Source organism: Coregonus clupeaformis, chromosome 1, assembly GCF_020615455.1.
Source record: "Coregonus clupeaformis isolate EN_2021a chromosome 1, ASM2061545v1, whole genome shotgun sequence".
NCBI lineage: Eukaryota > Metazoa > Chordata > Actinopteri > Salmoniformes > Salmonidae > Coregonus > Coregonus clupeaformis.
Window position 1 is genome coordinate 75,962,820 of NC_059192.1, and position 25,129 is coordinate 75,987,948.

General features: G+C 44.8%; 1 pseudogene; it reads right to left on the bottom strand.

Annotated features, from left to right (window-relative positions):
- Positions 1 to 216: 216 nt before the first annotated feature.
- Positions 217 to 25,129, bottom strand: part of LOC121569544 — a 246,071-nt pseudogene continuing 221,158 nt past the window's right edge.

Genomic DNA, 25,129 nt, shown 5'->3' on the forward strand with positions numbered 1-25,129 from the left:
CAATTTTAGAATAAGGCTATAACGTAACAAAATGTAGGAAAGTCAAGGGGTCTGAATGCTTTCCGAATGCACTATACAAAGAGGAGAAAAATAGATTGTATGAAGAATAGAAGAGAGGGAGCGAGAATGTGTGTGAGAGGGAGTGAGAAAGAGTGTGTGTTAGAGAGAAGGAAAGGGAGTAAGTGTGTGAGAGAGAGAAAGCCACTAGGGTACCAATCAGTCTGAGTACACAGCTATGTCACGGGCCAATTCTCCCCGGGTGACATTCTGACCCCTCCCCGTCCTCTGGTCTCCACGGATACCAAGTCCTGTAACCGAGGGACGCACATCGCACACTGACATGGGCTCAGTGGGCTTCTGCCAAAATGCTTTCATCCATCCCCATTTATTTAATCTACCTAATCTTTATTTACATTTTAGTCATTTAGCAGACACTCTTATCCAGAGCGACTTACAGTTAGTGAATACATATTTTTTTTATACTGGCCCCCCGTGGGAATCAAACCCACAACACTGGCATAGCAAACGCCATGCTCTATCAACTGAGCTACATCCCTGCCGGCCATTCCCCCCCCTACCCTGGACGACGCTGGGCCAATTGTGCGCCGCCCATGAGTCTCCCGGTCGCGGCCGGCGGCGACAGAGCCTGGATTCGAACCAGGATCTCTAGTGGCACAGTTAGCACTGCGATGCAGTGCCTTAGACCACTGCGCCACTCAGGAGTACTCAGGAGCTTTATCCCATCCCTATCTAATCTAAACCCCACCTCTATCTAATCTGTACCCCATCTCTATCTAATCTATACCCCATCTACATTTACATTTACATTTTAGTCATTTAGCAGACGCTCTTATCCAGAGCGACTTACAGTTAGTGAGTGCATACATTATTTTTTAATTTTTCATACTGGGAATCGAACCCACAACCCTGGCGTTGCAAACGCCATGCTCTACCAACTGAGCTAAATCCCTGCCGGCCATTCCCTCCCCTACCCTGGACGTAGGGATCTCTATGTAATCTATAGCCCATCTCTATCTAATCTATAGCCCATCTCTATCTAATCTATATCCCATCTATCTAAACTATATCTAATCTAAATTCCATCTCTATCTAATCTAATCTATATCCCATCTCTATTTTAGCTATTTCCCATCTCTATCTAAACTATATCCCATATATCTAATCTATACCCCATCTCTATCTAATTCATAGTCCATCTCTATCTAATCTATACCCCATCTCTATCTAATCTATACCCCATCTTTATCTAATCTAATCTATACCCCATCTCTATCTAATCTATACCCCATCTCTATCTAATCAATACCCCAGCTATATCCCACCTCTATCTTATCTATATCCCATCTCTATCTTAGCTATTTCCCATCTATCTAATCTATATCCGATCTAAACTATATCTCATATATATAATATATACCCCATCTATCTAATCTATAGCCCAGCTCTAATTTATACCCCATCTCTATCTAATCTATATCCCATCTCTATCTAATCTATATCCCATCTCTATCTAATCGATAACCCATCTATACCCCATCTCTATCTAATCTATACCCCATCTCTATCTAATCTATACCCCATCTCTATCTAATCTATACCCCATCTAATCTATACCCCATCTCTATCTAAACTATATCCCATCTAAACTATATCCCATCTATCTAATCTATACCCCATCTATCTAATCTATACCCCATCTCTATCTAATTCATAGCCCGTCTCTATCTCATCTATACCCCATCTATATCCCATCTATTTAATCTATATCCCATCTCTATCTACTCTATATCCCATCTATCTAACTATATCAATCTAATCTATATCCCATCTCTTTAGATCAGAGCATATGAAAGGAAAGACATGAGTCCTCTTTATGCTATATGGAAATGCACTTCTTTAGGTAGTCAGACCAGAACATTGTAGCCTCTCATGAGGATGCCCATGACCTCTGCCCTGGAAGTGGTTCACCACAACACTAATGAGTCCATCATAGAAAGACAATTTAGATGTAATCTCCCAACCAGCCTCCTATGGGCATACATTTGCATCTTATTTCTTTCACTCAATGACTGACTGATTCTCTGCCCTGACACAAGTCGGCACAATTCACCTCAATTTCATTTCCCTCATTCCTCTCTTCTCTCCTTTGGCCTGTTTTTCTTTAAAGAAAACTGTATATACAGCACAGTTAAAGAGCTAGGATTTAAACATCAACTGCCTGCCTTAGACTGCATTGACATGCCCTTGGAAAAACATTTTAGACTCTGAGCTACACTTGAGGAATGTGTCATACCAGTGAAGAAGAGGTGCTTCTTGGTGGTCTGAGAGAAAGGGAGAGAGACGGAAAGAGAGAGACAGAGGAAAAAGAGGAATGTGTCATACCAGTGAAGAAGAGGTGTCTCTTGGTGGTCTCCTTCCTCTTCTCCAGACAGGGGTTGAGCAGCCTCAGTAGCTGTAGGACCCTCTCCTCCCTGCGGGACTCAGTCAGACAGGCTTCATTCATCACCAGGTAGGTAGTGGAGGTAGACAACATGTTAGAAGGATGTGGCTGGAGGTAGACAACATGTTAGAAGGATGTGGCTGGAGGTAGACAACATGTTAGAAGGATGTGGCTGGAGGTAGACAACATGTTAGAAGGATGTGGCTGGAGGTAGTGGAGGTAGACAACATGTTAGAAGGATGTGGCTGGAGGTAGTGGAGGTAGACAACATGTTAGAAGGATGTGGCTGGAGGTAGTGGAGGTAGACAACATGTTAGAAGGATGTGGCTGGAGGTAGTGGAGGTAGACAACATGTTAGAAGGATGTGGCTGAAGGTAGTGGAGGTAGACAACATGTTAGAAGGATGTGGCTGGAGATAGTGGAGGTAGACAACATGTTAGAAGGATGTGGCTGGAGGTAGTGGAGGTAGACAACATGTTAGAAGGATGTGGCTGGAGGTAGTGGAGGTAGACAACATGTTAGAAGGATGTGGCTGGAGGTAGTGGAAGTAGACAACATGTTAGAAGGATGTAGCTGGAGGTAGTGGAGGTAGACAACATGTTAGAAGGATGTGGCTGGAGGTAGTCAACATGTTAGAAGGATGTGGCTGGAGGTAGTGGAGGTAGACAACATGTTAGAAGGATGTGGCTGGAGGTGGTGGAGGTAGACAACATGTTAGAAGGATGTGGCTGGAGGTAGTGGACACAGACAACATGTTAGAAGGATGTGGCTGGAGGTAGTGGAGGTAGACAACATGTTAGAAGGATGTGTGTTACGAACCCTGTGGCTTTAAACGTCTAGGGTGGATGGACAAGAGACCCGTAACATAATTCATGCAAATTAGAATCGTGACATGGAAACAGTGAGAACAAAATCTACACGACAACCATAAACTACCGTCAAACATAAAATGTTTATTTTTGAACACACAGTAAAGGTTTGGGAAAAAGGGATGAGCAGGACCCAAGAAATGAAACAATAGTGTAAAAAAAAACTAAACTGATCTTGCATGCCTCAAGAACCGCTAAGCTACTGCTAATCATGCAAAAATTACAGTGGGTGGTCCGCTCAGGTCTAACTAGTGTTTTTAGACAGTTTTCTTCCTACGGGTAATGTATACCCAAGGGCAACTTGCTTAAATTCTCCTTTTCCCAGAAACACACAAAGTTACCAAACAGAGTAACCAGCAAATGAGAGAGTACACAAAACACCACAGTATCCATACTCACATACGGAAAATAGTTTCTCTCTACAAACACAACTGACTGGCTTTTAAACAATGGGATGTGAGATTGAAAAACCAGAAACAGGTGGTGCAATGCAGAGGAATGTCCACTGATTGGTCCACCTCAGCAATCAGCAGACACCCCAACGACCACCAATCAGGAACATACAGGACACCTGTGATTAGGGCAGAAGGAGAGGAAAAACACAAAAATACACAGGATACCTGTATCCGTAACACTCCCACCCTTAAAAGAGCAAACCACAATGGTTTGCGACACACGTACCATCACAACACCCAAAATTCAAAGATCAACCGCATCCTGACGGGATAACAAAAAACCTAGTTCTTTAAACACGAGACAAAGCATCTGCCAACACATTATCCGACCCCTTTTTGTGGCAGATCTCCAAATTACAATTTTGCACTACAAGTGCCCAATGCATAAGGCGTTGGTTCTGGTTGTACATCCGGTGGAGAAAAACTAAGGGGTTGTGGTCAGTATACACTATCACTGGTAATGCACTGGAACCAACATAAACTTCAAAGTACTGCAGAGCTAACAACAAAGCTAGAGCTTCTTGTTCAATAGTGGAATAGTTTGTCTGACATTTGTTAAATTTCCACAAAAAATAACAGACAGGATGGTCCACTCCACTCTGGTCCTGCTGCAGTAGAACAGCACCAGCACCTCTGGCACTTGCATCTACCTCCAGTTTAAACGGTCGTTCAAAATCTGGCGCAGCAAGAACAGGAGTACTACATAAGAGTGCTTTAGCAGTGTTGAAAGCAGTACGACAATCTTCAGACCATACACATTTTCTCGCCGGACTGAGCAAATCCGTTAATGGAGCAACTACCGCAGAGACATTTTTGCAGAAACTACGGTAGTAGCCAACCATCCCTAAAAAGTGGCGTAGCTCTCTTCTGGTGGTAGATGCGGGAAATGCATTTATAGCTGAGACCTTGGCATCTACAGGGCGCACCTGACCATGGCCGACCTGTTTACCGAGATAAGTAACAGTGGCCTTCCCAAACTCGCACTTTGCTAAGTTCAGGGTTAGAGAAGCTGCTGCTAGACGTTCACACACTACCCTTAGAGTGTTAACATGATCAGACCACTCAGTTGAATAAATTACAAGATCATCAAGGTAAGCACTACAATTAGGAACTCCAGCCAATACTGTGTTAACCAGGCGTTGGAAAGTGGCTGGTGCGTTCCGCATCCCAAATGCCATGACAGCATATTGTAGGAAGTGATCTGGGGTCACAAAGGCAGAGATGTCGGAGGCACGTGAGGTTAATGGCACCTGCCAGTAACCTTTTAGAATATCTAGTTTGGTTACATAAGTAGCAGCACCAACAGTGTCAATACAGTCATCCAGTCTGGGTAACGGGAACGAGTCGGGCACTGTGACAGCATTGACCTTCCGATAGTCCGTACATAACCTGGATGTCCCATCAGGTTTAGGAACCAGAATGCACGGAGAACTCCAAGGACTTGAACTTGGCATAGCCAGGTTATTCTCCAGCAAATAACCGACCTCATCCCTCATTATCTTTCTTTTAGAGACGTTGACACGATAAGCATGTTGCTTGATAGGTGCAGCGTTTCCAACATTGTCATGTTCTAACACATTTGTGCATGTAGGAACATCATTAAAAAGACATGGAAAGCTGTGTAATAGTCTCACAATATCATCTAACTGTCCGTCCGTTAAATGAATCTGGCTTGATGGGAGAGACAGCAGCATCTCTGAATTGGGCAATCTAGCACACTGCTGCTGAGTATTGCGCAACTCCAAACCATCTCCATCCACATCATTAACATGACTTCCCACTACAGCCGCAGCAGCAATAGAGATAGCCGATTCGGCCAGTTTCTCTGGACTGTCTATCTGAGTGACGGGTCTGGTGTGGTATGTCTTCAACATGTTAACGTGGCACACACGAGATTGGCGTTTTCTATCAGGAGTCTGTATCACGTAGTCATTTTCACTTATGTAATTGAAAAGAAACTAAGGACCAGAGAAACGTGCTGACAATGACGCTCCTGGCACAGGCAACAATACAATAACTTGGTCACCTGGCTGCAGTGAACGAGAAACAGCCTGGGTGTCATAATGCCGTTTCATCCGTCTCTGTGAGGAAGACAGCGCTTCCTTTGCTAGAGCACAGGCACCATGTAGGCGCTCACGAAAGCGACTAACGTAGTCCAACACATTTTCTTTCACACACAACTCTTGTGATAAAAACTGATCCTTAAGGACTTTCATAGGTCCTCTCATGGTGTGTCCAAACACCAGTTCAGCTGGGCTGAACCCTAGGGATTCCTGTACTGTCTCACGGACAGCAAACAAAACTAGAGGAACTCCCTCATCCCAATCCTTCTCAGATTCCAAGCAATATTTACGACGCATAGACTTCAGTGTCTGATGCCAACGTTCAAGCGCACCCTGAGACTCTGGGTGATATGCGCTTGACACACGGTGTGTAACTGACAAGGATTTTAACACTTGTTTGAAAAGCATAGAAAGGAAATTCATACCCTGATCAGTTTGTACCACCTTAGGTAACCCAAAAGTTGAGAAGAATTTGATCAACGCTTTACTCACCACCGGAGCAGTAATCCTTCGCAGAGGAATGGCCTCTGGGTACCTGGTGGCCACACACATAATCGTCAACAGAAACTGGTTACCAGATTGTGTCTTTGATAATGGTCCAACACAATCAACCATCATATGTTCGAATGGTTCACCTATGGCCAGTATGGGACAAAGAGGCGCGGGAGGAATAACCTGATTCGGTTTCCCAGTTACTTGACAGGTGTGGCAAGTCCGACAGAACTGAGCCACATCTTGTTTTAAACCAGGCCAAAAGAAATGTCGCAAAACTCGATCATAATTCTTGGTGACTCCCAGATGTCCGGACCACTGGTGATCCTGAGCGAGGGATAAAACATTTTGTCGAAAGGCTGTAGGAATCACTATTTGGTAAACAGCATTCCAATCTCCGCCAGCGTCAACATGGGATGTCCATTTACGCATGAGGAGATTACCATCAATGAAGTATGCCATGTTTTTCTTCTTTAGCTCCTCCTCTGAGACAACACTAGAAAAACATTTAGCCAGGCTAATGTCAACCTTCTGGTTACCGATCAGCTGCTCACGAGTGACTGGTAACTGTATTGCCTCAGCAACAAGTTCCACATACTTCTTCCTTTCCCTGGGCTGTTGGTCAGACTGCACCAGCTTACCAGAGGTAGCACCCGAGCTATCCTCTGGGTCACACTCTCTAAATAGAATCGTGTTCGACAAATCTATCACGTCACCCACTTGTCGTGCTTGAGCACGTGTGACAGCACAAGCGGGGAACACATCTGGATAACCCTGCGCCAGCTCCTCGGAGAGAGACTGGTCACTTTTGTCCAATACCTCCAATACGGGTATCACCTTTCCTCCGGCAATATCGTGGCCCATTATAAATGTCACACCTTTTACTGGCAACATAGGATGTACCCCAACTCTGAACAATCCACTGACTAACTCAGAGTGTATGTTCACAAAGTGCAATGGCACTGGGACGAATCCCATTTCAATTCCTTGTACTAACACACTGGAACCACAATATGTATTATTGGACAAGGGCAACACATCAGATAGTATGAACGACTGCGCCGCACCAGTATCTCTGAGGATTCTAACTGGAGGCTGAGACGCTTCGTCATCTGATATGGAAACAAACCCCTCAAAAATGAACGGTTCATAACTGTGATCTGGGACTGGGACTTTCAAACCACATTCACTATGAGGCCTCTGTCTTGATTCCGGCCTTACAACCATACGAATCAGCCCAACACCCGTTGGCGGCCTGGCGTGCTGAGGCATCCCCTGTTTGCGTTTTAGCAGAAAGCAATCATTAATCATATGCCCCACCTTATGACAATAGAAACAGTGACGCACATCTTTTGGGCGTGCTGGATGTACTGCTTGTTGACTAGGACTAAAAGTTAGCAACTCTGCGGCCCTACTCTCCGTACGAGCCGAAAACACACTCTTATGCGTCAACACAAACTCGTCTGCCAATACAGACGCTTCCGACAGTGAGGATACTTTCTGTTCGTTCAGATAAACTACAATGCGTTCGGGTAAGCAATTTTTAAACTCTTCTAACAAGATTAACTCACGTAGAGAGTTAAAATCAGTTACCTTACTAGCACTGTGCCATTTGTCAAACAGATTTCCTTTGTCTCTAGCAAACTCCACATAAGTCTGAGTAGAATACTTTTTATGAGACCTAAATCTCTGTCGATATGCCTCAGGAACCAGCTCATAGGCACGAAGAACAGTAGCTTTGACCACGTCATAATTCAAGCTGTCTTCAAGAGGTAGCGCTGACAGAACCTCTTGGGCTTTACCTGTTAATTTACACTGAAGTAATAGGCACCATACCTCTTCGGGCCATTTCAATGCTACTGCTATACGTTCAAAAACACTGAAATAGGAATCAACCTCTGACTCCCTAAACACAGGCACCAAGGTGATCTGTCTACTAATATCAAAAGTAGCAGATGACACAGCTGGTGAGGACGGCTCACTAGCAGGCATAGTATGAGCAGAGACTAACCTCGCGGTTTCTGCCTCCAGTTCCAGTTTACGCATCTCTAGTTCCTGATCAAGTCTACACGTCTCCAGTTCTTGATCAAGCCTACGCATCTCCAGTTCCATCTTACGCGTCTCCTGTTCTGCCTCTAGCTTACTCATCTCCTGTTCTGCCTCTAGCTTACGCGTCTCCTGTTCTGACTCTAGCATACGCGTCTCCTGTTCTGCCTCTAGCTTACGCGTTTCCAGCTTGTCTTGCCTGATTTGTGCCCGCTCTTCCGCCTCCATTTGGAGCCGTGTCAAGCGGACATCCATCCTGGCATCACTGTCGGACAGTGGGGAGAGTGGGTCAAAACGGGGCAATGTGGCTGGAGCCTCGTCCTCAGACACCGACGGGCTTACAGGAGCAGCAGACTCAGGCGGCGGTAACTCAAGCACTCGCTCGTTCAACAATATCTCTAACACTGTTTTCCTAACTTCTGCTTTCATTAAAACCCTTGATATGGGTACAGAAAAGTGGTCAGCCAAAGCCTGTAGATCCACTCTACGGCAATTCTCAAAAACCTCCCACGTAGGGTTTTCCAAAAAGGCATCCAACTCAAAAGTAGCCATCTTAAACGAATACTGAACACAAAACCAGTTAGTTACAGCTGCCAAGCTCAACAATGAACCAGACACTAACTCATTTGCATAAGTAGCATGGGTATCAATGAGAATGATCCCGGACGAACCCCCACATTATGTTACGAACCCCGTGGCTTTAAACGTCTAGGGTGGATGGACAAGAGACCCGTAACATAATTCATGCAAATTAGAATCGTGACATGGAAACAGTGAGAACAAAAACTACACAACAACCATAAACTACCGTCAAACATAAAATGTTTATTTTTGAACATGTGGTGTCGAGAAAACGTTGCTAATTATGCTGTGAGACCAAGGAAATCCGCTGACACTGTACTTTGATTATAAAGGTTTATTATATCAAAGGGTTACAGCTTCAATTTACAGATATCTGCAGAATATCTGGAGAATAACCGCCCAATCTCAAATATGATTATTCTGTCCTCCTTTGTTTTAACCAAGTATTTATATCCTATGCCCTATGTAACATAATATGGGTGTTTTACTACCGACCAATCCCATTACTCCACACAACAGACTTCCTCTGTTTTATGGGGTGCCCCTATTAGACTGTTCCCCAGATGCATTTTAAACTATGATGCAATTTGAATACACATGAAAGCCTCAGCAAACAAAATACAACCAAAAATGTCCACATTCAGGCTGGTCAACCCATCGGACCCTCCTGTGGATTCTCTCTATCCCTGCCTAGACCCAATATCCCTAAGCTTCAACAAAATAAACAAAAACATCTGAGATCCCCACATGTACCCAACAACAGCAAATATCATTCTTCAAAAATTAATACAGAAAGAATATGACACAAAATATGTATTACACATGCAAATATGTCTATATATCATTGCAGACACTGGAATGTAGTCCACTACACTTCATCTCCTCAGCAGTGTCGACTTCCAATTCATCTTCGATGATGGAATCTGAACCTTTCCACACCTTCCTTGTTCCACTTCCTCCAGTCCCTTCATATTGTCCCTTCATATTGTCCTTGTTTGAGTATTTGAATCCCCTCTACACATTCCCCCATATGCTTCTGGAAGAAAAGAAAAGACCAAACAGTATCTTTTGCAAAACAACACATTCAAATTAAAACATCAATATCAACTAAAAATATAAAAATGATATATAAAATGATATATAAAATGAATCACATACCATTTCCACCCTTTGATTCATCACAAAATACTAACTATCACCATAATATTTAAAAACATTTGAAAAATTCAAAATTGATATCTATCTATCAATACTCCTTTGAGTCTTGACAGAAGGTTAAACCCTCTTATCGTTTCATTTGCCAAACCCTTCAAATTATAGGTAATATTATCTGTTATCTTCTCAAAATTTTACACCATTCCATGGAAAAATCCCCACTTCTCTCCTAGACTTATCCTCCAATGGTAGGCTTCCCAGACTATGAAACTTCTCTCTTTCAGAATCAGATCTCTCTTTCCCCTTGCTTTCCCTCTTTTAATTTTAAAAACCTCATATGGAAGCTTCAACTTCAACATGTAACAACATCCTTTCCATCCATAGGGTAAGAAACAAAAACAGCTTTTAGCCCTCACTGGTTTCCCCTCCAATGCTTCATGAAGCGCTGTTAACTGATTTTCCTTCCCATCTAACAAATTCACATAGGTTAATTCATTTAACCAAGAACACTTAAACCTAGGCCTAAAAAAATGCTTCCACAACAACATTATTATCTCTTAATGATTGTTGCTGATACAACATCCCTTATAAAACATAAGATATGCCTTCCATTTAGTTTCTCTCTTTCCTAACGAACAGTATTGATCAGATATATCTTCTTGTCTTCCATTAAAATCAAACAACTCATCCTGTACCTCCATGATAGTATTCTCCCTCTAACATTACTCAAAATAAGTTAGCAATCACTCATAACCCTCTTCCACTTCATATCATTTTACAAAATATACTTCCTTTCACTAGGTGAAACAGCTTCTACTTCTAGTCTTCATAACAACACTTCTTCTCCATAAGTATCTCTCCACATGAGAGAAATCTAATCTCTACACATTCCTTCTCTCACATCTACAAGGAAGATGAGCTGTACCACCCATCCTAACCCTAATGACAGTCTTTTCCTCTAAAATTGGTGCTGGAGCAATTGGCTCCCTTGTAATCAAATGTGATATATTTATAGTTTTAATAACTGTCAATGTTGAAAGAGTTGAATTGCTTCTCACTGTTGTTATAATATGCTGAAGTGTTGATGTCATTGTTGTTGATTCATCCATTCTCCCTAAAGCTTTGAACTCTTTACTTGTATTTCCATCTATCACCACATCAACTCTCAGTCCCAACTCTAATCCCTCACTTTCAAACTGTTGATTATAAAAAATACATTTATAATCACCTTGATCCCCCTGCTGGGAATTGTACACATAAAGACTACAATCACCCTCAATCTTCTCTTATCTTATCATTCAGCAACGCATACTTTCTCAATGCATCTGCTCCTAACAGATCTAAACTCCTACATTTACATTACATTTACGTCATTTAGCAGACGCTCTTATCCAGAGCGACTTACAGTTAAGTGAGTGCATACATTTTCATACTTGCCCCCCGTGGGAAACGAACCCACAACCCTGGCGTTGCAAGCGCCATACTCTACCAACTGAGCTACATCCTCCACTCACTATAACAGTGGTTAGACACTACACAGACTCATTTCCTAGAACTTTAAAACACTGGCAGTTTGTCTACTTCACTTCTTTAGTCTACTCTCTGATCACTCCAGATAGCCCAGTAAATAAAACAAATGCTGACAAAATTGGTGTCAAACCATGCAAGTCTGAGTAGCATGGAATAACATACCATCTTTTTGAAACAGTTCATCATGAAACAGTTCTACTGCAACTTTTCATGCACAGTGGGAAGTTGGAACGAACACCAAACTTAGTTAGATAGAACCTGCTCTTACCATGAGAAACAGATTTCCCAATCTTCTCCTCCTCTTCTTCATCTTTAATGTTGACATTCAGCTCCAGTGTTTGACTGCAGTCTTCCAGCTTTACTGATGCCATCTCTGGATCCTGCTTAGCAAACTGGGCTCCACTGTCACAATCAGGACCCACTGACTGTAGGTTTGGACTCAGTGTGGAAGGAGAGAGGCTCGCTGGGTTTGCCCTCACTATTGATGTTACCGGCCTCAGATTTAATTCTAGTCGTCCTGTAGTAAATTTCCCTTCACCACTGTTCTCTCTCTCTTCCTACTAACTGTCACGCCCTGGCTCTGGGGACTCTAGTATGTTGAGCCAGGGTGTGAGTTTTCATGTGTGTTGGTTCTAGTTGTTGTATATCTATGTTGGCCAGGGTGGCTCCCAATCGGAGACGGCTGTAGCTCGTTGTCTCTGATTGGGAGTCATACTTAGGTAGCCGTTAGGCATTCATTCATTGTGGTTTCTTGTTCCGTGTTGGTTTGTGTATGTAACCAGGGACGTCACGTTTTCGTTTTGTTGTTTTGATCGTTTGATCATTATATAAATAAATATGTTCGCATTCAACGCTGCGCCTTGGTCCTCCTCTCTCACCGACGATCGTGACAGAAGAAAACACCAAGACTGGACCAAGCAGCGTGTCCAGGAGCCATCGCCAGGGAGATCTCTAGCAGATCTCCTTCGCCTCCTCGACTGGGTCAAGCCGGGTGAGGAAGAGAAGGGCTTGACATGGAAGCAGAAGGGCGAAAGGCTGGCGAGGGACATGGAGACCTGGTCCACGGGTAGGAGAGACGCCCAGAAATTTTTTAGGGGGGGGCTAACGCCGTGGACGACGGGCCAGCAGGAGACCGCGGCAGAGCGGCCCAGCGGGTTGGCAGAGGAGGCCGCCAGGTTACGGGGGCCACTGGTCGAAGAGGGGATGGAAGGTGTAGAGGCACGGCGAGAGGTACTGGGGTGTGTTACCAGTCCGGTCCGGCCCATTCCAGATCCCTGCGTAGGACCAGTGGTGTGTGTCCCCAGTACGGTCCGGCCTGTTCCTGCTCCCCGTACCAGGCCAATGGTGTGCGTCGTCAGCCCGGCTTGGCCCGTTCCTGCTCCCCGCACCAAGTCAGTGGTGTGCTTCGTCAGCCCGGCTCGGCCCGTTCCTGCTCCCGCACCAAGTCAGTGGTGCGCCCGTCACCCGGCTCGGCCTGTTCCTGCTCCCCCGCACCAAGTCAGTGGTGCGCTCGTCAGCCCGGCTCGGCCCGTTCCTGCTCCCGCACCAAGTCAGTGGTGCGCTTCGTCACCCGGCTCGGCCCGTTCCTGCTCCCCGCACCAAGTCGGTGGTGCGCCCGTCAGCCCGGCTCGGCCCGTTCCTGCTCCCCGCACCAAGTCAGTGGTGCGCTTCGTCAGCCCGGCTCGGCCCGTTCCTGCTCCCCGCACCAAGTCAGTGGTGCGCTTCGTCAGCCCGGCTCGGCCCGTTCCTGCTCCCCGCACCAAGTCAGTGGTGCGTTTCGTCAGCCCGGCTCGGGCTGTTCATGCTCCCCACACCAAGCCAGTGGTGTGCGTCGTCAGTCCGGCACAGCCCGTGCCTGTTCCACTGGTGCCTGGTTCAGCACGGGTCAGCTGCTTCACGCCGGAGCTAGAGCAATCCGCTCCACCAGTGTGCAGTCCAGCTCCGGTCAGCAGGGCCAGACCGGACCAGGGGTACTTTGGGGGGTTAGAGAGCGAGTGGGGATCATGCCCGGAGCCGGATCCGCCGCCAAGGCGGAGTGCCCACCCGGTCCCTTCCCTGTGGTATTTGGTTGGCGCGGTCGGAGTCCGCGCCTTTAGGGGGTACTGTCACGCCCTGGCTCTGGGGACTCTAGTATGTTGAGCCAGGGTGTGAGTTTTCATGTGTGTTGGTTCTAGTTGTTGTATATCTATGTTGGCCAGGGTGGCTCCCAATCGGAGACGGCTGTAGCTCGTTGTCTCTGATTGGGAGTCATACTTAGGTAGCCGTTAGGCATTCATTCATTGTGGTTTCTTGTTCCGTGTTGGTTTGTGTATGTAACCAGGGACGTCACGTTTTCGTTTTGTTGTTTTGATCGTGTGATCATTATATAAATAAATATGTTCGCATTCAACGCTGCGCCTTGGTCCTCCTCTCTCACCGACGATCGTGACACTAACATTGAAGCTTAGCTGACTGTCCTAGAGTTCCTTCAACCCTAGTTTTCATAACTTTTTAGTCTGACATTTCTCCTAACTTTTCAAAAACCATTTCACTGATTTATCCACAAAATCCTTTCCCACTAATTTTAGGATATTTAATCCGGAAGTCCCCACCTGCTTATGACTTCTTTACACAAAAACTTGGCAAACCATTGAGCATCTTTTAGCTTAGTTTGAAATCTTATTCCCCTCTTGGTGTAGGAATGTAACCAAGAATAACAGTCACCCCCTGTAACCATCACTTTTCAGACAGATTGTCCTCCTTCCTATGATATAGTCAATCTATTCAAGCAAATATGGTTCCCAAAAAACCCTACTCCTTCATGATCTGTCTCCTAATCTCCCCCCTTGCAACCTTAGCTAACCCCTAGCTTCCTAAATCATCAGACCTAATAGGTCCAGAGGCGCTACTATCAACCCCTCATTTTTTTCTCCCAAAACAACAATTCATTCCTACTCTAAGGATTTTTTCAATTGTCTTCAAAACACCTGCTTTTGAAAGTCCTTCAATTTCTGGTTCAATCCCTTGGATTGCTTCTTCTTTCAATGGATACTGATTCTTCCAAGGAGGTCTTGCTCCTCAAAATCTTCACTGCAATTTCCAATCCAGAATACTGTAGACAAATCCATCTCTGTCATCATCAACAATTGGTAAACCTTTTCCTTTGGCACTTCTACCAGACAGCCGTCTGGTGTACATCTTATTGTACAATTCAATTTCCACAATGCATCTCTTCCCAACAATGCAATAGGTATATGTTCTGATACCAGTATGGGTATTGTAATTTTCTCATTTTCATAGCAGAGCTCAATTGGTTCCTTAAGAGTAATCAACTGTTTTACTCCCTCAAATCCCTATCCTAATTAGTTGATTTGACATAGTGAGATATGTAACCTCTTCAGGCTGAACACAGATAAAAGCAGTTCCGCTCTCCATCATCCCTTCCCATAGTCCATTGTTTATTTTCACTTCAATTGTTGGATCTTTTTCCCCTAACTGGTGCTACCAGCTGACACCCCCCTTTTGGATCTTCTAGGCACCCCTAGAATCCTTGCTCCTTGCCCCTATAAGGGTTCACCTGTCCTCCAGATGATCTTCACTTGCTCCTGTATCTTCCTCTGAAATTCTTTCTTGTGTTTCCTTCTGGCCCATTACACTCACAGGCAAAGTCACCAACCTGTCCACAATCATAACACACTTCTTAAGATTGCTGGAAGTATGGCTTAAATCTTCCTCCTCTTCCTCTTCCTAAGCCTTCTCGTCCTCTTCCTCTCCAATTATTTCAGTCCAGAAACTATCTATGGATATGAAACAACTTGTACCACTAGTTGTGGCTGGTACAATTGCATTTGACCTTGTTCAGTTGAAGCTGTGGCAGTGATTGTTGATTTGGTTCACACTGATTCTTCATAACCAAAGCTTTTCTTCTCCTTCTTATTCTCCCCCCAGTTGTATTTCATCAAGTTTTCTGAGAGTTTCTTGGTCCTGTTCTTTCTAGTTGTTGACATATCGGTATTCTTCAAAGGCTTATATTCTAAGTTCTGTCCTCAAAATATCATCTTCTTACTGGTGCCCTCTTTCCTTGGCCTCAATGTATACTTTTTCTCCAAATCTTGGGATCCTTTTCTCAGCAGTTTTTTCTCTTCTTCTGTATCTTCAGCTTCTTGAGTTGTTCTTCCAGTTGTCTTCTTCTAAATTATTCCCCTTATCCAGGCATGATACGCATCAGTCTATATCTATTTCTATTTCTTCTGTGCTAATCATTGTAGGATAAAATACTCTTGAATATGAAGCACCTTTAATCTCCAAATCTTCATCGCTTTCTCCATCTTCACTTTCCTCAGAGATCGAATCTCTAGTATCCTTCTTCCTTCAACTTCCATCACCCCTTCTTTCCTCTCTTGCCAACTTCCTTCTGATCACACAGTCATATCCACCCATGATCTCTTCTCAATCACTCTGATCATCATCATCATCTTCTTCATCTTCAAGTTCGATCTTCCTTAACCTCACTCCACCCTTAGTTTCCAGACATCTCATTTTCTTCCTACTTTTGGAGTTTTGGATTAATCTTTATAGTCATTTCTGCTTCTCCTCTCTCTATTATTCAATCACTTTTATCATGTTGATGACGTCAGGGTTAAAAGTCCATTCCACTAGCCATGGTTGTTCAATGTCATGCCAACGTTTATTCCCTTTTCCAGATAACCTTGCAATACCATTAACTAAAGGATTACTATTTTCTACTACATCAACAGGAGTAATTACCTTCATAGTTTTTATGTCCTTTTTCCCCCTTGTAACAACTCTTTTATATTCCTTTATTGTAAATTATTTCATTATTTTAGACTATATAGCCTATAGTTCCCTCTTTTTTTCCTTTTTTTTCTTCCCCAAATTAATTAATTAATCAATTAATTAATTCATCAATTTATTTATTTGTATCAATTTATTTTATTTTACCAAATTATTGATTAGTGGCAATCTTACCACATCCAATTAGGAAAGTAAATGAAAGTAGTCAACTTCAGAGCAATCCAAAAAATAAAGACCTCTAATCCAGCAACACTACAGCACTCACAAACCCCATTGCTTAATAAGCACCCAATTACCTTAATTTTACAGAATAATGTCAGTACTCGATTTCCCCACTCAACTCTAATCAAACCCACTCATGCACAAAAACTCCAAAATGCAATTCTTAATTACATCAATTGATCAGTCTGTTGCCAAGTCCTTGTCAAATTGTCATAACATCAAATATGCTAGGCAACCAAAATATCCTCTATGGGAAGGTACGTTTTGTAAATAGAACAGTACTAGCCTTAGTTTGACTTGATCCGTTGCAGCACATTCTCGCATGATGCACTCGTCAGCACTTTCTCTCTCTCTCTGTCTCCTCCTTCCTCTCGTCTCTCATATCACAAAAGAACAAAGAAACAGACAATAATTTAGTAGTTTATGCACTCACTGAGTTATTTCAACCATTCAATATTCCTCTAACTCAAAAATAGTATAAATAGCTCAATAACATTTCATTTTATTTATTTATTTAATTATTTTTATTTTTAATCCGTCAACATCTCTCTCTCATTTATCAATTCAATAGATCTCAAATAGTTTCATCGTTAAGCAAAAGCCTATTTAACAAACAGAACATTCCATTCGTGTTCAAATCTCCTCCTCTCTCTCTGTCTGCTCTGAGTCTGCGTCTGTGTCTCCCAGCAACTCAGTGCAGGCAGAGGAGTGGCACATTTGCGCTACGTAACTCTAAAGTCATAAAATCACACGCATGCGTAGTTCATTCACCAGTGCGATTTCAGAGTGGAGGGAGCTCTCTCCCAGCTCTCTCCCAGCTAGACAACAGAAAGTAGACAGTCCCGCTGTACTTCCTCACTTTTACCCCCATAGACAAACAGTAACACTTTAACAGAGCTCACAAACCAACATAAAACATTGAACACAAATCCTACTTTCTTCTACACACATACACATACATACAGTTTAAGAGGCTTATCCCATTCCTATGGACCTCTAAGGCAGTATGCTACCTACATTGCGCCATTTTTTCCTTTGTCTCTAAATTTGTTACCACGAGTTCCGCGGACATTCGATGAGCGGTCACATCAATCATTTAATTTGTCAACCATATGTTGAGCAGTAACTTGCAACCGAATATATATACCACAACCTCAAGCCCCCTAGGACTTACCTAAATACACCTAACGTGCTTTTAGGATTTTCGGCCCATCCTAATGATCGCCTCCTTAGAGGGCTTCCATAGATTCGCAATGGCCTAATTTGTATACATTTACCTTGGTTCCTGGTCTTATTCCTTCATTGTATTATTTTTGAATTTTATTCAAGCAAAATATCCCTATAGAAACCCCCCTCTGTTTGCATTGCTTGCAACGCAAACAAATTTAGAACGGACTCCTATCCCACAGCAAATAACAGCAAAGCACACACGCAAGTTCTTAACGGTGCATTCATTCAACGCACATACACAGACACACGAACTAACCAGTGCCCAAAGTAGTGAGAGAACTCACCCTTATCTGCCGGACTCTGGAGCAAAAGTCAGCTCGGCGCCCATGAATGGAACGCTGAGAAAAGACGCAACACGACCAATACCTCGTCGCCATTTTGTGGTGTCGAGAAAACGTTGCTAATTATGCTGTGAGACCAAGGAAATCCGCTGACACTGTACTTTGATTATAAAGGTTTATTATATCAAAGGGTTACAGCTTCAATTTACAGATATCTGCAGAATATCTGGAGAATAACCGCCCAATCTCAAATATGATTATTCTGTCCTTCTTTGTTTTAACCAAGTATTTATATCCTATGCCCTATGTAACATAATATGGGTGTTTTCCTACCGACCAATCCCATGACTCCACACAACAGACTTCCTCTGTTTTATGGGGTGCCCCTATAAGACTGCTCCCCAGATGCTTCCCTAAGCTGAATCAACATCCTCCAAGATACCATTTGCAAACGTTAGCAAAGTCATAAATTCCTTAGACACCACAAACACACGGTCAATGTTTGGGAAAAAGGGCTGAGCAGGACCCAAGAAATGAAACAATATTGTAAAAAAAAACTAAACTGATCTTGCCTGCCTCAAGAACCGCTAAGCTACTGCTAATCATGCAAAAGTTACAGTGGGTGGTCCGCTCAGGTCTAACTAGTGTTTTTAGACAGTTTTCTTCCTACGGGTAATGTATGCCCAAGGGCAACTTGCTTAAATTCCCCTTTTCCCAGAAACACACAACAAAGTTACCAAACAGAGTAACCAGCAAATTAGTGAGTACACAAAACACCACAGTATCCATACTCACATACGGAAAATAGTCTCTCTCTACAAACACAACTGACTGATTTTTAAACAATGGGATGTGTGATTGAAAAACCAGAAACAGGTGGTGCAATGCAGAGGAATGTCCACTGATTGGTCCACCTCAGCAATCAGCAGACACCCCTACGACCACCAATCAGGAACATACAGGACACCTGTGATTAGGGCAGAAGGAGAGGAAAAACACAAAAATACACAGGATACCTGTATCTGTAACAATGTGGCTGGAGTTAGTGGAGGTAGACAACATGTTAGAAGGATGAGGCTGGAGTTAGTGGAGGTAGACAACATGTTAGAAGGATGAGGCTGGAGTTAGTGGAGGTAGACAACATGTTAGAAGGATGAGGCTGGAGTTAGTGGAGGTAGACAACATGTTAGAAGGATGAGGCTGGAGTTAGTGGAGGTAGACAACATGTTAGAAGGATGTGGCTGGAGGTAGTGGACGTAGAAGGAAGCCCACACCAAAGCCTGTACTGACAAACATGAAATTCAAAGTTTGGGTTCAAATGGTTTGGTCTATTAAGGTTCATAGAGAAAACTAAATGGTTTATTCTACTAAAGTTCATAGAGAAAACTAAATGGTTTAGTCTACTAAGGTTCATAAAGAAAACTAAATGGTTTAGTCTACTAAGGTTCATAAAGAAAACTAAATGGTTTAGTATTTTAAGGTTCATAGAGAAAACGAAACGGTTTAGTCTATTAAGGTTCATAGAGAAAACTAAATGGTTTAGTATTTTAAGGTTCATAGAGAAAACGAAACGGTTTAGTCTATTAAGGTTCATAGAGAAAACTAAATTGTTTAGTCTACTAAGGTTCATAGAGAAAACTAAATGGTTTAGTCTACTAAGGTTCATAGAGAAAACTAAATGGTTTAATCTACTAAGGTTCATAGAGAAAACTAAATGGTTTAGTCTATTAAGGTTCATAGAGATAATTAAATGGTTTGGTTTCCATGGATGTACATGAGGCAATAAGAGAAATAACCAAAGAGAGCAAAGCTGAGACAAAAAACACCCAATGAGTAAGAGGCAGAAATAAGCTCTTAGTCGCCATATCAACCAAAGTGCTGTACGTTTTCCACCCAGTCCCCCATGGAGCTAGTCTACTGATACAATCACAAGTCCCTCTCACAAGAAAAGGGATTCAATTCCATATTCAAGTCACAACTGACATTGTGCATATTCTTGGGAGGGAATGGTATAACAAAAGGTGCAAGCAGAAAGGGAGCCACAGTGATGGCCCCAGGACATCTTTGTCAAGCAGGCAGAAACCTGCTCCAGTATCACGCGGCTGCTGTGCTCTGCTTGTTGTAATGAAACCATGAAAGTGTATCAGAGAAAGAAAGGCCTTGCCATTTCAAACCCCCTCTCTGTGTGAACTAGAACGCTTTAAATAAACATTTTTTAAAAATCCAATGTTCCTTTGTGGCAGACATTTTACCTGCCTGCTCTTTGCTAGCCTAGGGAAGACGGTGAATTTGAAATAGGGTAGTCTTGTTGAATTGCCAATGATTCAGCGGCATAAAAGTATGTATAACCTACAAATAGAACAAAGGAACTGCGGCTGTCTTTATTTTACAAGATCACTTTCATTACTTTCTCAATTATTTTGTGATATCAAAGGGTACGTAAACAGAGGAAATAGGAAAGAAGAGGAGAGTTGAAAATAGAACACATTTTGACATTGCAGCTTGGCCATATAGTGGAAACTGTGTCCCAGCAGAAGTAAGGAGGAGGGGGGCTATTTCAGCTCCCTTTTTCTCTGACTGCTGATCAGTCATCTCATGCTGCTGTGAACAACAAGCCCCCTGTTCTCTATCCCTAGTCTCTTCCCACAGCTACAGATACCTGCTCCCTGACCTGAGACAGGAACACTAAGAGGCCTGTAACTCTCGCTGTCCTTCACTGCTCTCTCTGCCTGCCTCAGCTCTCTCTCGGCCTCCCTCACTGCCTGCCTCAGCTCTCTCTTGGCCTCCCTCTCTGCCTGCCTCAGCTCTCTCTCGGCCTCCCTCTCTGCCTGCCTCAGCTCTCTCTCAGCCTCAGCTCTCTCTGCCTGCCTCAGCTCTCTCTCAGCCTCCCTCTCTGCCTGCCTCAGCTCTCTCTCGGCCTCCCTCTCTGCCTGCCTCAGCTCTCTCTCAGCCTCAGCTCTCTCTGCCTGCCTCAGCTCTCTCTCAGCCTCCCTCTCTGCCTGCCTCAGCTCTCTCTCGGCCTCCCTCTCTGCCTGCCTCAGCTCTCTCTCAGCCTCAGGTCTCTCTGCCTGCCTCAGCTCTCTCTCAGCCTCCCTCTCTGCCTGCCTCAGCTCTCTCTCGGCCTCCCTCTCTGCCTGCCTCAGCTCTCTCTCAGCCTCAGCTCTCTCTGCCTGCCTCAGCTCTCTCTCAGCCTCCCTCTCTGCCTGCCTCAGCTCTCTCTCGGCCTCCCTCTCTGCCTGCCTCAGCTCTCTCTCAGCCTCAGGTCTCTCTCCCGGCCTCCCTCTCTGCCTGCCTCAGCTCTCTCTCAGCCTCAGGTCTCTCTGCCTGCCTCAGCTCTCTCTCGGCCTCCCTCTCTGCCTGCCTCAGCTCTCTCTCAGCCTCAGGTCTCTCTGCCTGCCTCAGCTCTCTCTCAGCCTCCCTCTCTGCCTGCCTCAGCTCTCTCTCAGCCTCCCTCTCTGCCTGCCTCAGCTCTCTCTCAGCCTCAGGTCTCTCTGCCTGCCTCAGCTCTCTCCCGGCCTCCCTCTCTGCCTGCCTCAGCTCTCTCTCAGCCTCAGGTCTCTCTGCCTGCCTCAGCTCTCTCTCAGCCTCCCTCTCTGCCTGCCTCAGCTCTCTCTCGGCCTCCCTCTCTGCCTGCCTCAGCTCTCTCTCAGCCTCAGCTCTCTCTGCCTGCCTCAGCTCTCTCTCAGCCTCCCTCTCTGCCTGCCTCAGCTCTCTCTCGGCCTCCCTCTCTGCCTGCCTCAGCTCTCTCTCAGCCTCAGGTCTCTCTGCCTGCCTCAGCTGTCGCTCTCCTCTCATCCCTCCACCAACCCTCCATCATGTCCAGAGAACCACAGTGGTCAGTGTTCCGTCTCTATAAACAGCACGTAGACTACTTCCTCTCAGCAGGAGGTCTCAGGTGAGTTAAACTCAGTGGTTTGTTCAGCTATAGATGTAATGGGATTGAGGGCCACTGGTTAGCTGGCTGGACCTCAGAGCCAATCAGAGTCTCACAACAACAGCAGCAGCAGCAGTGGTGCAGAAGGCTACTGGGGTGAGCTTGTGTTGAACTGCTGTATTTGTTTTTGATTAAATGTAAAATGTGTTGAGAGAAAGCATCAGGGAGATGCATGGAAACTGATTCCTGTATGTTGATGCACAACCCTTCAGACAAAATAATATTTGTTTCAGCTTGTGTGAAAATTGTTTGAAAAAACCACTAAAGAGCTTTCACTTGATGCCATGTTGCCAATGTACTGTAGTTTCTGAGAGACTGACAAAGACAGGTGATCTCGCTGGGTGCTGTGAACAGTGAAGTGCAATATTTTTTTCCCAGGGTTCTTCTGACAAGCAGAGAGCTCTGGAGTGGGATCAATTTCTTAAACAGTAACTCATGCAAAGAGCGTTCCCCATAATTGGATTTGAATGTCTCCCTCCTCTCCTCCCTGTCCCCTCTGACAAATGTTATGTGTGCGCACATAAACAGATTTTCCGGCCCACAAACCCAGGGAAAGCGAAGGAGGGATAGTGTAACGGGGCGAGGCAGTGGCGGTGAGGTTGGCTGCTCGGCAGCAGCAGAAGTGCTGGGCTGTAAACCCTGTTTGTTCAGCTCTGGGAACTTTTCGGGTTTCTCTGCGGTGCTCGGTTGGCGTGGACACAGCTGGGGAGCAACAGCTGGGGAGCAACGGCCGGTCGGCAGGCAGGAGCTCCAGTGACGCCTGGCCTAGCCAACACAGCTGGTAACATGCTACACACTCCCTCTGTCTCTCTCTCCCTTTGCTCCCTCTGTCTCTCTTTCTTTGCTCTCTCTCTGTCTCCCTTGCTCTCTCTCTGTCTCCCTTGCTCTCTCTCTGTCTCCCTTGCGCTCTCTCTCTCTCTCTCTCTCTGTCTCCCTTGCTCTCTCTCTCTCTCTCTCTCTCTCTCTGTCTCCCTTGCTCTCTCTCTGTCTCCCTTGCTCTCTCTCTCTCTCTGTCTCCCTTGCTCTCTCTCTCTCTCTCTGTCTCTCTCTCTCTCTCTCTCTCTCTGTCTCTCTCTCTCTCTCTCTCTCTTTATTTTCTGGCCCTCTCTCCCTCCCTCAGTGTGTGTAGGTGGACAGGGAATGGGGAAATGGGTAGCTCTGTGTGTGTAGGTGGACAGGGAATGGGGGAATGGGCAGCTCTGTGTGTGTAGGTGGACAGGGAATGGGGGAATGGGCAGCTCTGTGTGTAGTTGGACAGGGAATGGGTAGCTCTGTGTGTGTACTCAGTCGTACAGAGTTGAGAGGAGAGACAGAGGTGGAGGGAGAGTTGTAATGTGGACACAGGGAGGAAGTTAGAGGTTGAAGCAGACATTCCTAGTTAAAACCAGTGGCCAGGGAACTGAACTGTGGTTCAACCTGGTGGTTATATAATGAGAAGGAAAATGTACCCTCTCCAAAAAAGAACAATGAGTTTTTAGAAATGTCTCTACGGGGGCCATCCTGCACCTGTCTGTCGCATTCCTGAGTAGAATATAAATACAAAGTGAGAAGTGAAGGGTGACGGTGTCATGGGTCGCAGACTAACATGCACAAACATCCATACCAGAGATAAACGGATTGCTTCATGATTCAATTTAACTTCCGTATAATTGTTCCCGAGGTATTGTTATGAAAGCCGAATGTGGTGATATTTTAGTTACACCAGTGGCTGAGGTCAAATACAAAGCCCACAACACAAAATGTCTACGGTTGTTCAACAGTTGCTCTTACTGTTCTATTAAACACCCTTCAGTTGAAACTCAACTCTCCTTGCAGCTCCAGTACCAGGAAGCACTGTTATGTTTTCTCCACATGCTGTATGTACCCAAATTACCGCTAAACAGGCCTGGAGGGAGAGTCAGCGGGTTGGATTAGCAGAGCTGTGTAATGCCTGTGAAATCAACACCCCAAACCAGCCCAGCACACACTGGCAAACAGACGTGCGCATGTGGACATGGACGCGCACACATACACACACCTCTCTCAGCCTTCCATTAAATTAAATAATCTGCTTCAGAAGCCCAAATTACATTCCGGAACACCCCCTGTTCTTTTCTGTTTCTGCCTGGTGATGCAGAGCTTAGATACTTCTGGTAGCTTGGTTATGTCTGGCAGCTTGGCTACCTCTGGTAGCTAGGTTATGTCTAGCAGCTTGGCTACTTCTGGTAGCTAGGTTATGTCTAGCAGCTTGGCTAAGTCTGGCAGCCTGTTTACGTCTGGCAGCTTGGTTACATCTGGCAGCTTGGTTACGTCTGGCAGCTTGGTTACGTCTGGCAGCTTGGTTATGTCTGGCAGTTTGATTATGTCTGGCAGCTTGGTTACGTCTGGCAGCTAGGTTACGTCTGGCAGCTTGGTTATGTCTGGCAGCTTGGTTATGTCTGGCTACGGCCGGCAGCTTGGTTATGTCTGGCAGCTTGGTTATGTCTGGCAGCTTGGTTATGTCTGGAAGCTTGGTTATGTCCGGCTAGGTCTGGCAGCTTGGTTAAGTCTGGCAGCTTGGTTATGTCTGGCTACTGCTGGCAGCTTGGTTATGTCTGGCAGCTTGGTTATGTCTGGCAGCTTGGTTATGTCTGGCAGCTTGGTTATGTCTGGCTACGGCTGGCAGTTTGGTTATGTCTGGCAGCTTGGTTATGTCTGGCTACGGCTGGCAGCTTGGTTATGTCTGGCAGCTTGGTCATGTCTGGCTAGGTCTGGCAGCTTGGTTATGTCTGGCAGCTTGGTTATGTCTGGCAGTTTGGTTATGTCTGGCAGTTTGGTTATGTCTGGCAGCTTGGTTATGTCTGGCAGCTTGGTTATGTCTGGAAACTTGGTTCTAAAGTCTGGCAGAGCTCTGTTCTAAAGTAGCGCACTACATAAGGAATACGGTGTGATTTGAGATTTACCCCTGGACTCCTATGGCCCAACACTGTTGGTCAGATTCCAAACGTGAGTTCAATTTTTTTTTTAAAAAGAGTACATAAATAAACAATGAAAACA